The sequence below is a fragment of the Macrotis lagotis genome, chromosome X, assembly GCF_037893015.1.
Source record: "Macrotis lagotis isolate mMagLag1 chromosome X, bilby.v1.9.chrom.fasta, whole genome shotgun sequence".
Lineage (NCBI taxonomy): Eukaryota > Metazoa > Chordata > Mammalia > Peramelemorphia > Peramelidae > Macrotis > Macrotis lagotis.
This window is the reverse complement of record NC_133666.1, coordinates 143,391,878-143,406,400: the sequence shown is the minus strand read 5'-3', so window position 1 is coordinate 143,406,400 and position 14,523 is coordinate 143,391,878. Positions and strand designations below refer to the sequence as shown.

General features: G+C 40.3%; 1 long non-coding RNA gene across 1 annotated transcript in view; it reads left to right on the top strand.

Moving 5' to 3' along the window:
- The first annotated feature begins 319 nt into the window (after nt 1–319).
- LOC141502152 (uncharacterized) overlaps nt 320–14,523 on the top strand; it is a 62,443-nt gene continuing 48,239 nt past the window's right edge. Inside the window, exon 1 of the long non-coding RNA XR_012472429.1 lies at nt 320–405. This is a non-coding gene — a long non-coding RNA (uncharacterized LOC141502152). The remainder of the gene's footprint in view (nt 406–14,523) is intronic.

Genomic DNA, 14,523 nt, shown 5'->3' with positions numbered 1-14,523 from the left:
CAATTCTCGATGATGACCCACACTGGTAGAGTTTCCTGACCTGGGGCTATACTAATGAAATGACAGACCAGTCCCTATCCCTATTCAGTCTAGGGGGTGGGGGTAAGTGCAAGGGAAGGGAGTAGTGGACTGGATTAAATAAAATTTAAGGCAGCCTTCCTTCCCTCAGCTTTACTAAGTAAACCTGAGCGCCCCCAGGAAAGGGCTGTGGAAATAGAATCCTTATTAATATGGCAAGCCTGGGCAGTGAGCTGCCAGTTCTGGGCTTTGGGTGAGGGCCAGAGCTCCCCAGAATCGTATTAGGTCTGGGTGATCAGAGCCAGAGGCGAAGTGAGGACAGCAGAGGAGAAGTCAGGAGGGGGAAATTCAAGAAGAGCTGGTGGCGCGATCCGCAACCATGTGCCAGTGAGTGCCAGGCTGCTGGGCAGCAGGGATGGGAGGGAGGGCCTCGGGGGTCCGGAGGCTGGAGCCCGGCCCCCGGCCCAGCAGGCCAGCGTGTGAGGGCCCCGCGTGTGAGTGTGTGTGAGTGTGTGTGAGTGTGCGTGCGTGCGCGGCTGGCTTCCTCCGCACAGCTCCTGCCTCCCTGGCATCCCAGCCCATGCAAAGAGATGTAATTCAGTTACGGGGCCTATAATTAACTTAAATCATTCTTTGTGCAAGTGGGCCCTCCTGCCTCTAAAAATAAAGCGAGGCAAGAAAGTGAGCAAGCAAATTGGAAAAGAACAGAATGGGGGGTGGGGGGGAGAAAAAAACTGGAGCCATCAAGTGGCTTATTTGCACAGGGCGGGGTGGGGGTGTCCTCTGGGGAGGGGGAAGTCTGGGAGCTGGCGGGGAGAGGCGGAGCTGGAGGGGAAGGAAGAAACAGGCTGGAGAAGGGGGCAGCTGGGGAAGGGGAGGGGATAAGCCCGACTCCAGTCCCAGACTCCCAGGCTCTGAGTACAGAGAATGTCAGAGCTGGAAAGACCCCGAGTGATCATTTAAGTCTCACTTTCTCATTTTATAGAGCGGTAAACTGAGGCACAGAGAGACGGGACTTGCCCCAAAGCACAAGGTATTAGCAAGGGAAACAGGATCAGAAACCTGAGAGTCATTGGCTTGGGAGGCAGAGTCTGAGAGTTAGGAAATATCCCCAACCTAAAAAGCCTCTTTAGACATTGGTATTGGGTTGGAGGCCATCACATCCAACTTTCTCATTTTACAGACAAAGAAACTGGAGAAGGGGCACAGGATCACACATCTAATAAATGTGGGAGATGGGATTTGAATACAGGTCTTTATTACACCAATCCCAGTTCCCTTTATTTTGACAGGTGGGGAAACTGAGACCTAGAGATCACAATACAAGTAGAAAATGACAAAGCCAGGATTCAAATCCAGATTTTCCCCTCCAAATTCAGTGTTCTTTCCATTCAGTTCAATCTTTTTTTCAGTCCTGCCTGACTCTTAGAGAATCCATTTAGTGTTTTCTTTTTTCTTTTTTTTTGTTTTTTGTTTTTTCCAAGGCAATGGAGTTCAGTGGCTTGCCCATGGTCACATAACTAAATATTAAATGTCTGAGGTCACATTTGAACTCAGGTTCTCCTGACTCCAGGGCTGGTATTCTAGCCACTGCACTCCATTTTAGGGGTTTTATTGGCAAAGTTACTTAGATAGTTTCACATTTCCTTCTCCAGCTAATTTTACAGGTGAGGAAACTGAAGCAGACAGAGTTTAAGTGACTTGCCCAGGGTCACACAGCTAGTACATATCAGAGACAGGATTAGAACTTTGGTGTCCTTAACTCCAGTCCCAGCACTACACTTAGTTGTTTGATTCTAGAAGTCTGTTCCTAACTAACCTTGTTACCTAGAATACAATATATTTGCTGTTCAGTCCTTTTTCAGTCATATCTGATTCTTTGTGTCCCTATTTTGGATTTTCTTGGCAAAAATACTGGAGTAGTTCGCCATTTCCTTCTTCAGTTTATTTTACAGATGAGGAAACTGAGGCAAACTGGATTAAATAACTTGCCTGGGGTCACCCAGCTAAAAAAGTGTTTAAGACCAGATCTGAACTCAGGGAGATAAACCTTCCTGACTCCCAGTCCCCCCATCTCTTGGCTGTCCCAGTGAATGGCTAGCGTTCTACTGCACCATTAAACATAATGCTTATCATTTGCAGGTGCCTCTGGTTTGAATCACAGTGAGTGGTTTTCTACATCTCTGACAAAACTAGAAATCATTAGTCTTCAATAGGAATATAGATTTGAACCCGAAGGAAACTTAGATGTCATCTACTCCAAACACTTTCTTTCTTTCTTTCTTTCTTTCTTTCTTTCTTTCTTTCTTTCTTTCTTTCTTTCTTTCTTTCTTTCTTTCTTTCTTTCTTTCTTTCTTTCTTTCTTCCTTCCTTCCTTCCTTCCTTCCTTCCTTCCTTCCTTCCTTCCTTCCTTCCTTCCTTCCTTCCTTCCTTCCTTTTCTTTCTTTCTTTCTTTCTTTCTTTCTTTCTTTCTTTCTTTCTTTCTTTCTTTCTTTCTTTCTTTTAACAATTAGGGAAATGAGTCCCTGAGAAGCATCCCAAACTTTCCACATACAGGTTTTTTTTTCCTCCAGATTTTGTGCTTTTTTTCTTTGCTATTGATCAGCTGTTCAGTTGTATCAGACTCTTTCTGACCTCATATAGAGTTTTCTTGGCAAGAATTCTGGAGTGGGTTGCCATTTTCTTCTCCAGTGAATTAAGGCAATCAGAGATTAAATGACTCTCCCAGGGTCACATAGCTAGTAAATGTCTGAGGCTGGATTTGAATTTAGGTGTTCCTGATTCATCTTCTTGATTTCACATCTGGCCTCAGATACTAACAGTGTGACACTGGGCAAGTCATATAAACTTTGTTTGCTTCAGTTTTCTCACCTATAAAAATGATCTAGAGAAGGAAATAGCAAATTACTGTAGTATCTTTCTCAAGAAAATCCCCAATAGGATCAGATACAGTTATAAACAACTGAAATGACTGAACACAACAATTTTCTGAGTCCTGACCCAGCACTTTGTCCATTTAAGTCACCTAGTTGCCTTCTTGGCAAAAAGGGGCTTAAGTGACTTGTCTAGGGTTACATAGCTTGTAATGTCTGAGGTCACATTTGAATTCTGTTCTTCCTGACGCCAGGATCAGTGCTCTAGCCACTAACCCAACTGACTGCCCCCCCATCTTTCTATTGCCCTACAATATTTAAAAATGATGTGATTTCCTCTGCTTAGGTTCTCCCTCCATTGAAGTGATATTAGGATCTCCTTTGCCCCTCAGCAGATAGTTTGGTGAGTTTCTGTAATCTTAAAATTCATCCTTTGAAGGTTAATATTCTAGAGATGAGCCTCTCCCCATTTAACTAAATTGGTCCTTGGATAACATTGTTCATCCATTGTTCCTCCTGTACTCTAAGATTTTCCTGTTCTGACAAGGGTCTACAAGACCTTGTATCCAAAGGCATATTCTTGGAAACCCAATGTTCTCCAACACTATGAAGTATTACAGAAAATCTTTGGTGGAAGAATCCCATTATTTAAAAAATGGTGATGTCAATAGTTGGCTAATAAATCATTTGCCTGAATTTTTAGAAGGGTTAGAGAGTTGAAGAGACTTAAAAATGTCCAACCTAGAAGGATCATAGATCACACACTGAACTGGGCTTTAGTGGCTACAAAGTATAACCTCTTCCTTTTGGAGATTAGAACACAGAAGTGTTGAAAGGTATAAGTGACTTCTCTAGGGTCATATTGAAACGAATATCCAAGGGTGAGATTTGACCCTATTTCTTCCTGACTCTAATTCTAACTTCATTGTATAGAGTAGTATCCAGGTCCACAGAGAGATTCTTGTCAGAAAGGGGCAGGCACAGATGCCTACCTAAGGAAAGGTTCATGAGAAGTTTATTTCAGTCCTCTGATCTAAGCTTGGATATCTTTAAAGGATTTAAATTGTACTCATTCCAATTACAGGGCCTTGAAAAAGTACTGTTTAGTTATTTTTTTTGTCACTACCTTTCTGGTTCTAGAGTGAATAATTTGTCTGACTGCTACCTTCCTTGGATAGATAGCTCTTTCTCAGGTTCCCTCTCCACTTCTAGGGTGGAGTATAGTTGCAGAACTGAGAACAACTCAATTACTTTACTGACAGTTAGAGACAGGTTACCTATACTGTGAGGTTGCAAAGTTGTCACCGAAAATCACCAAACTAACACTGGTATTGTTGGAATGCTGTGGTGCCTCCTGGGTATGGAATGGAAACCACATCCATAAGTCCAAGGACTCCCATAGCATCCAGATATCACCAATAGTCCCATTTCCTATCAAATGGGGTTAAGAGGTGATATAATTCTGCAAGAGGCAGTGAAAAAGTATGTCTTTGCACAAAATTCCCCTCACTATAATAAACATAATCTATAAGTCATATCATCATGTATGTAACAACATGGTCCTCTTCGATTACGAAGGATGAATCATCATCACCATCAAAGGGTTTCTCTAGTTGGACAATGGGGGCTGAGGAGCCTAGACTCTTTCCTCTTAAGAGGACTGCTCATATTTTTAACTCAAAGACTCAATACAGTCTGTTAGGGGTGAGTCAGGACAAACTGGCCTGAGAAAGAAAGAGTGGGGAGCTGCAATGGGAGTGAGTGAAGGGGGAAGTGGAGGAGAGGGGTGTGGCTTGATGACAAGGCTCCCACATCCTCTGCTTCTCTTCCACCATAGCAAATAAAGGTTGTGAGAGTATGGAAGGCTAGGTCTCTTTGTCTTGTTTTCAAAAAAGTTTTATTTTTGTCTTTTATTTTTACATCATCGTCATTTCTCCTTAAATCCTCCTCTCATCCCAAAATAAACCATTCTTTGGTAAAAGAGAAAAACATTTAAGCAAAAGCAACCTACATCACAATAGTGTATCTCTCACTCTATATCTGTAGTCCCCCACCTCTCTACTGAGCTCAGTTTCACCATCATATTAATTCTCAGAATCCAAGATTTTTTTTTACTGCATTTAATCATCAGACTTTAATTGTCTTTTAGTAATGTTTTAATTTACAACATTATACAGGATATTGTTCTTCTGGTTTTATTCACTTCACTCTGCATCAATTCGTATAAGTTTTCTGAATTCCTCATATTCCTCTGTTTTTGGTAGCACAATAATATTCAATTATATGAAATATACAATGCAATAACATTGTGTTACATTTACATATCATAATTTATTCAGTTCTTTCCCTCTCCTTGCCTTCATTTGAAGGGGGGGGGGGAGAGAGAGAGAGAGAGAGAGAGAGAGAGAGAGAGAGAGAGAGATGAGTATGTTTGTATCAAATATTCTTCCCAATGTAAAGTCTGCATGTAGCTGGGATTGAGAGCAAAATGATAGAGGAAGATGCAATATTCTGTGCAATATAACTTAGTCATAGAATTTAAAACATGGAGGAACGTAAAAGATTAGCTAGTTTAATATTGTCATTTTTCAAATGAAATAAATGAGACACAAGGTCACACAGGTAGTAAAGCAAAGCTGAGATTAAAAACCGAAATAATTTTATTCTTGAGGTTTTTTGTTTTTGTTTTTTGCTTTTGTTGTTTGGTCATGTCTGACTCTTTGTGACCCAATTTGAAATTTTCTTGGCAAAGATACTGGACTAGTTTTCCATTTGCTGTTCCAACTCATTTTACAGATAAAGAAATTGAGACAAACAGGGTGAAGTGATCCATGATCACACAGTTAGTAAGTGTCTGAGGCTGAACTTGAACTCAGGAAGATGACTCCAGGCTTGATATTCTATCCATTTCACCAACCAGTTGCTCCAAGCACCATAATATCAATTTTGTTTGGTTGAAATATTTTGTTAACTCAGGTACAATTAGAAAGCATCTTTTAAAAATTTCCCCTCTTTTATCTTTTGATGTTGAAAATCTTTTAGAATGTCTCAGCCTTCTTTCTTGCCTTAGTGGGCACAGCACATGGAAGTTGTAGAGCTTGCAGACTCACATTTTGAACCTGTTTGAGCTCTGTCCTGGACAAATGAAGGATTAGGGACACCTGGTTTTACAATCGCTAATATGAAGGAGATCCTGATGAGTTTAGTTGACCAAAACCACAACATGAATAAAGAAGGTGAAGTGGTAGCTAAATGAAGCTTATGGGATCTTGGATTGTGGATTAGATTATTGTTTAATTAGACTAGAGTTGCAAAGAGTCCAGAATGAGAGTGATAGTAGTCTCTCTGTACTCTACTTAGATTATGTTCGAGATTTTATGTTTGGTTCTAGGTGCCATATTTTAAAAGGAACAGTGGAACATGATGAATAAGGCAGTGTAACTTGGTGGATAGAGAACTTATCTTGGAATCAGAAAAACCTTTGGAGTCAAGTTTCATTCCTGCCACATCTTGACTGATCTGGCAATTCTCTTAATCTCTAGGTGTTCCCAGATAATTCTCTAAAATGGTTAAGGGAGTAAAAGTGGTTTAACTTAGCTGGCACATGCTACCTTCTGACTCTCCTTCAGGATGCTTTGCTATTTCAGTTAGGTTGGTGGTGGCCAGTGTTAGGGAGTAGGGATGGCTAGTCCTTTTTCCACAGAATTTACTCTCCTGGATAATTGCTGCAGGGGTTAGATTGAAAAGCCTCTGCCAGTCATACATAGATAGGATGCATGCACCAAGATATTTGGTCTCTCAGGTGCCTTTTGACTGAGATTCTAAAAGAATGGGAAAAGGTACAGGTCCTGGGTTGTTGTCTCTCTGGGGCACAACTTGGAAGGAGTTTTTAAAGATTTTATTAGTAGATTATTTTCTTGTCATTTACTTATTTTTCATGAAAAATAAAGAAAAAATTGTTCTACTGTAAACATTATGCTTTTAATTGGGCTATGCAGAGGTTGGTGGTTAGGCGAAATTACTTCTGTCTATAAGACAAGGAAGAATGGAATACTAGGCCCTTTTTAGGTTTTACTCCTCTAGAATAAGGGAATTTTGCTGTTGTTAATGTTGGGGACGGAGTATGGTATAATGGAGAGAACACTGTCCCAGGAGTCAAGACATGTAGGTTTGAATCCTTTCTTTGACACTTACTAGTTTTGTGACAGCACTTGACCTCTTTGGCCCTTAGTTTCCTCTGTAAAATGGGGTTAATAATCCTGAAATGCTATTGTGAGGCTCAAATGAGATGATGTATATAAAATACTTGGCAAAACTTAAAACATTATATAAATATTAACCCTTGTTATTATTGAGTACAAATCATTTGGGGTTTTGAGACTACCTCATCATGTGACTTTAGGGTAGGCAAGTCACATCTCTTTTCTGGGCTTCAGTTTCTTCATCTCTCAAATGAGGGTGGTAATCCCTTCTTTACCTCCCTGGGGTGAGGATAAAGTGAGATAATATAAGCAGAATATCTTTGAAAAGTATAAAGTGTCCTGCTAACATGATGATGTTTGCTGGATTTGAACTCTTGTCCTCCTGACTCTAAGGTCAGTACTCTATCCACTGCACCACCTAACTACCCCATTCTAATGTGCAAGAGTATTATCTTTATGATCAAAGGGACCTTAGAGGTTATTTAGGTCAGCCTCTCATTTTACAGAGGAAGGAGAGAAAGGCCCAGAGAAGTTAAATAATCTGCCCAGGTCATATAGGGGTGAGTGATAGAGATTGATACAGCTGAGTATTAAGTGTCTGAGACTGGATTTGAACTCAGGTCCTTCTGATTCCAGGGCCAGTACTCTATCTGCTAGGCCACCTAGCTGCTTCAGGCACAGCTTTTTATCTAGCAGTTAGGTGGCACAGTGAATAGAGCACTGGCTGCATGACTTTAGGCAAGCCACAACCCCATAGGCTTCAAAAAAAAAAAAGAAAGAGTTCGGATCCAGTCTCAGATATTAGCTGTGTAACATCGGGCAAGTCATGTAACCCTGAGTGCCTCACATCCAGGGCCATATCCAGTTGTCCTGATCCATATCTTAACACTGGACCTAGATGACTCTGGAGGAGAAAATGAGATTTGGTGATTTAGCACTCCCTCACTCAAATCTAATTCAGGTGCTTGTCATGGCATCACCTCCCTGATGACAGAATCTTCTTTGAGAATGAAGGACAAAAATCTTTATTATCACCAAAAAGGTAGAAAATACTGACCCTCCCCAGCCATCACACTTGTTGGCTGTGTGACCCTGGGAAGGTCACTTGACCATTTAGGGTCCCAGGTAACTCTCTAAACTCTGAGTCCTAGTCACAGTGAAAGACAGGTTAGTTTTACTGTACTATCAAAGGTTTGTTATCAAAAAATGAATAATCTGGGTGATTTGATAAGATCTGACTCTAAAAGATCAAGGTGTCTCCACTGATCATCAAGCATCCTGATTTAACTATGTAAGGTCACTGGACTCACATGAGATAGTGAGAATGGTATCTTTGCACACCACCCCTTACTTTAAATCAATCTGAACAAGTCGTGATATCACTTGCCTTTGTCATGGTCTTCTTTGATAACAAAGGACAACTACTTCTACTACGGAATAGAAAGTAGGAAGGAGGGTTCATGTGTGTTTGTGTGTGTGTGTGTGTGTGTGTGTGTGTGTGTGTGTGTGTGTGACCAACAAGTGCTGAGTCAGTAAGAGGGGAAGGGGCTTCCAGATCCTGAAGGAAATGAGTCTGGAAATTAAGCTGCAGATGGGGGAGCTTATACAGAACAAATACAGAACTGGATCTCCACAGGATCCAGCTAGACCACCCAACCTTGGGGTCAATGAAGGGGCATCACAGCAGGAGAAGAAGTGGAAGACCTCAGAAGAAATAAGATAATAGAGAGAGAGAGAAATAAAAGGTACTTTTGGTAAATGATTTACAGTGGAATTTGGAGGGGTGGTGATGAAGAGAAAAGGGTACCATGACTGTCTACAATGGAAAACAAACGTGGAAGACAAAGTCTAAAGACTTTGACCTCCCCAAATACTACTCCAGAACCCCATGACTTGCATAAATCATAAATGAAGGACCCAAGGGACTAGGGCTAGCTGTAATTTAGCTTGTTAACGTACTGGGTGAGGTTAAAGAGCCCTTTTATTTCCAAGGGTAAAGGAATTTGGTTAGTAGGCAAACCAGAGCTTTCTTGTGATATAGGTTGTTTTGCAACTGAGTGGCAAAGTGTGGTTTAAAATTGGGGTCACAGGCTGAGAACTGAGACAGTCACATGTATGTGTGTGTGTGTGTGTGTGTGTGTGTGTGTGTGTGATGTGAGGGCCAACTTTGATCAGCCTCCCGTTTTGGAAATCCCCATTGTCCCTCCCCAGAAAGAAGTTCTAAGAGAAACCAACATGCCCTGGGAAGGAGTTTTAAAGTCCTGGGATTAAAAAACTCAATTTTCTCTTATCCTACTGAGGCTTTCAGATGTTCACTTCTCAGCAGTCACCATCAAGAACTGGGCTTGTAGAGGTGTTGAGAAATCTACTGGTTGCATGCTTTTGCTCTGGCAGAGATGGATAGGAGGCAGAAGGCTTCGAATGGCTCTTCCTTGTAGGATTGACTCATGCAATGTCAGTGTTTCCTATTTAACAGTCACTAAATAGGAAATAGGTTCAGGCCAAGACATTCAGATGGGTGAAGATCATGGTGGGGGGGGCAGTCAGCATGTGTGGTGAAAATGATAGCATGTTTTCCTCAAAGCAATGAGAGACAACGTGGCATAATGAATAGAGACCAAACCTTGGGGAAACAGGAAGTCCTGGGTTCAAATTTTGCCTCTGGCATATGCTGGTTGTGTGACCTGGGTAAGTTACTTCACATTTGAGGGGTCTCCCTAGTCAACTAAGTGGCAGAGCAGGTGTAGGTCTGCACTGGTGGAGGGGTTTTCCTCATTGGAACTTCCCTATATGAAAACAAAAGTTTAATTCCAAAAGTTAAAAAAAATGCTGTTAAATACTCTAACCACTGACTGGTTTCAGGCTTTCTAGGTTTCTAGAACTGAAAGACTGAAAAAAAAATCAGTCAAAAATCTTTGCTCACATCAGGATCATTAGATTGGGAATGTTCTAGAATCTGTAGAACTGGGTTTGAATTTCAGTTTTGTAACTTCTTCCCTGAGTGGTCTTGAGTAAGATACTTTGAGTCTCTATTTACTTTCTGTAAAAAGGAGTTGGATCCTATAACCAAGGGGAATTCGAATCCAGCCTCAGACACCTGCCACTTACTAGTTGTGTGACCTTGGGCAAGTCACTTAACCCTATTTGCCTCACATCTAGGGCCATCTACAGTCATGCTGGATTCATATCTGGCCACTGGATCCAGATGACTCTGGAGGGGAAAAGTGAGGCTGGTGACTTAGTACAGCATCCCCTCAATCAAATCCAAATTATGTTCACCTCCCTGATGATCTTCTTCGAAAATGAAGGACAGGGGCAGCTAGGTGGCACAGAGGATAGAGCACCAGCCCTGGAGTCAGGAGGACCTGAGTTCAAATCTGGCCTCAGACACTTAATAATTACCTAGCTGTGTGATCTTGGACAAGTCACTTAACCTCATTGCTTTGCAAACAAAACAAAACAAGAAAATGAAGGACAAACATTCCATGGCTATGTCTATGAGCTTTTGAACCTTACCCTTTCAAGCTCAAGGAGGCTGTGTTTTTAGGGATCTCTGGCATAAGGGAATGGACAGAGGCTTCCAACATTTGCAGACCTAGAGAAACTTCAACTCCATCATCCCCAGAGTGTCCTTACCTGTCCTTCTCTTCCCAGGTTAAGGTTAGGTATACTAGGCTTATTGATTTCTCCTAGGCTCTTTTTAATTTTCAGAAAGTTCATTTCTTGGCTAAAGTTTACCACTTTCTGTTTTAAACCATTAATTCTCCTGACCAGTTTTCTCATCTGTAAATGGACCTAGCTATTGTTAACTTGAGGTTCACAGATCCCCCAAGGGATTCATGGATAGATTTTAGGGAATCTATGAACTTGGATGGCAAAAAAATGCAATTTTATTCTCACTAATCTCTTATCAAAGGTTGAACAAATATTTCAATTATTTAAAAACTTTCTGAGAAGGGGTCTATATAGCTTTTTTGTTTTTTGGCAAGGCAATGGGGTAAGTGACTTGCCCCAGGTTACATAGCTAAGTATTAAATGTCTGAGTTTGAATTTGAACTCAGGTCCTTCTGACTCCAGGATTGGTGCTCTATTCACTGAGCCACCTAGCTGCCCCAGTCCCACAACATCTTGAAACTAGCATAGGCTGGCACTATAAGTCTCTATCTACTCAGCCTACCCCAGGTTACTTCTAATTTATCTTCAATTATTCCCTTTCTTCAGTTAGGGTGATCTACTTACTATCCCAATGCTTTGTCCCCAAGTCTCTCTGAACAACCCTACTTCAGCCCCTTTGTTCATATCATTTGCTCTGCCTGGGATACCTTTTCCACTTTTCTGAATCCTGCCTGTACTTCAAGGCTGGATTTGAACTCCTGTTGATTATAGGATCTAACTCCATTTTACAGATAGGAAACGAGATTACTCAAGTCCACTCAGGGAAGAAGTTACGAAACTGAAATTCAAATCCAGTTCTGTAGATTCTAGAACATTCCCAGGCTAATTAGCATTTCTCAGTCACTGATCCTGATGAGCAAAGATTTTTGGCTAATTTTTTTTTTCAGTCTTTCAGTTCTAGAAACCTAAAAAGTCTGAAACCAGTCAGTGGTTAGAGTACTTAACAGCATTTTTTTTCAACTTTTGTAATTAAACTTTTGTTTTCATATGAGGAAGTTCCAATGAGGAAACCTCCTCCACCAATGCAGAACTATACTTGCTCTGCCACTTAGTTGAATGGGGAGGCCCCTCAGATGTGAAGTAGCTTACCCAGGTCACACAACCAAGAAACTTCCAGAAGCATCCTCTGATTGCTATAAAGATAAATCTCCCTCCTCTTCCTATTCTTATAATGTTTGAAGTTTATATTTGACTAACTGGACACTGATTATACATGGTCTGGTAGCATCTCTTAAATTGTCTCATGTCATTTAACTTTCCACATAACTATAGTTGTCGCCCTTATACAATGTTTCACAATAATCCCCTTTGCACAAGTGGTCCTCCATGTCTGAAATATACTCTTTTCTAACTTCTGCTCTTTTAGAAACAATTATATTCCAAGACTTCCTCTCCTTTATATTGGGGACTGACAAGTCTTGTGTGATCCTGATTGATGGTTTTATATCTGAACTCTTTATTTCAGTCTTCTTGTAATATTCTTTCTTTGACCAGGAAGCTCTGGATTTTGGCGATGACATTCCTGAGAGTTCTCATATTACTGTTTCTTTAATTAGATTACTAGTAGATACTTTTATTTTCACTTTGCCCCCAGGTTCTAATAAAGCTGGATGGTCTTTATGATTTCTTAAAATATGGTAGCCAAGTTTCTTTTAGCCATAGATTTCATTTTATATTATTTTCCCTTAATTACAAAGTCAATTGATTTTGATAGCATGTATCTGACATTTTCTTCTGCTTTTTCCCCAACCTTTTGCTTTGTTTTAATATTTCTTGTTGTCTCATGGAGTTAATAATTTCTGCTTGGCTCATTTTAATTTTCAGAGAGTCTATTTATTGAATAAGGCTACCACCTTCTCTTTTAAGCCATTAATTTTCCTTTTCATCCTATGATAATAATGTTATTTAACATTTTTTCAGCTCTTATTACATAACAGGCACTATGCTATGCACTTTACAATTATCTCCTTTTCTCATTTAATTTAAAATAAAATTTTTATTTCTGATTTCATTACTTTTATACAAATCTGTAGCTAAGCCCATTCATTTCTATGAGGTGCTACCAGGATTTGCAGTAGAGATGCTCTCTGTTTTAGTTTTATCTCTTGAACTTCTTTCAGTCCATATCATTGTGCTTGGCATTTCCTTCTGTTTACTTATATCTTCAGTTTCAGTTGCTAGATGAGTTCTTAGGACAAACTCAGCCCTCCTCCATATTCTTGGATGGGAGGAGACAGACCCTGTTTGTCCTGGATGTGTTGGAAAAGACTAGACATCCATACTGTGCAGGAATTCTTGGATTTTGGTTCAATTTATGGTGGCTAAACTTTGATTTTGAATTTCCTTTTCTTTTGCTCCTTCTCCTAACACAACCCTGAATTCAGATTTGGTTTTGTTCCTTTTTGTGATTGTGTCATTCCCAAAAGGATGCTAGGTTTGTTGCTTACAAGACCCCAGGCACTTCCTAGGCAATTCCCTGGTCCTTTCTATGGATCTGAGAATCAATCAATTAATCAGTTAATTAATAAGGACTTGTTATTTGTCAGACACTGCTAAGCACATTTAAAAACAACAACTTTAAAGTATCTGACTTCAAGGCACTTATATTATGGAGTATGCAAAATGTATACACATAAGTGAAAAATATATGCAAAATAAATTCAATGTAATTTTTATTATGGGGGTGAGGAGTCTTTGGCATTTTAGAGGGGAGAGTCAGGAAGGGCTTAATAGAGGAGACAGCCTTAAGTTGGGGATTCCTTTCTAGTTTGGGTAAAACTTTGGAGGTCTCTGAGAGTCCTTAAACCTCTCAAAGTTTATAATTCTGCTAAAATTTTAAGGTAAGGAAGGAAGAGTTTCTAAGGGAAAGAAATGAGGAAAGGGGTACATTCTAGGAACTAGTTAGCCCAGAAACTAGTTAGATGGACACAGCAGATAGAGTACTAGTGCTGGAGAGAGGAAAAATGTGACTTCAAATTCAGCCTTAGACATTTTTTGGCTGTGTGACCCTGGACAAATACCTTAGTTTGTCTTAGTTTTCTCAATTGTAAAATAGAGAGAATGACAGCACCTACCTTCCAGAGTCGTTGCAAAGATCAAATGAGATAATACTTGTGAAGTGCTCATGGGTTGCAGGCAGTTTTTGGTGTGTGTTTATGTTTGCTTAATAAATGTTTGTTGCCTTTCCATTCAAAGACATAGAGACTGGAGAAATGAAATGGAATGCCTAAAGAATAGCATGTATAGGTTAGTTTGGCTATTCAGGAAAGTTTATGAAGGGGGTTCAAGTCAAAAAGCCCAGAGAGGAAGGTTGGGTTCAGACTGGATTTGAACTCTTCCTGACTCCATTGTATGCTCAATCCACCACTGATTTCATAATAAACTGAAACTATATGACTTAACCAGAGTCACACTGTTAGTATCTGTGACTGGAATGGAACTCAGCTCTTCTTGGCTCCAGGTCCAGTGCTTTGTCCTCTATGTCACCAGTTGCCTCTGTGAGGATTTTAGACATAGATCTGGAAGGGACCTTCTAGTTTGGTCTCATCATTTTACAGAAACTTACTTAGGTCCAGGTATGTAATTTATTTAAGATAGTGTTTAAAATAGGATTTGAATCCAGGTCCTCAGATAGAAGAACTAGTATTCTCTTTTCATTGTATCACACATGTGACTTGCCCAGGGTCATCTGGTTCCTAGTTTAATTCTTCCTCCATCCTTCCAAGCCTCTCTCCTTCCCTTCTGCTCTACAGTGT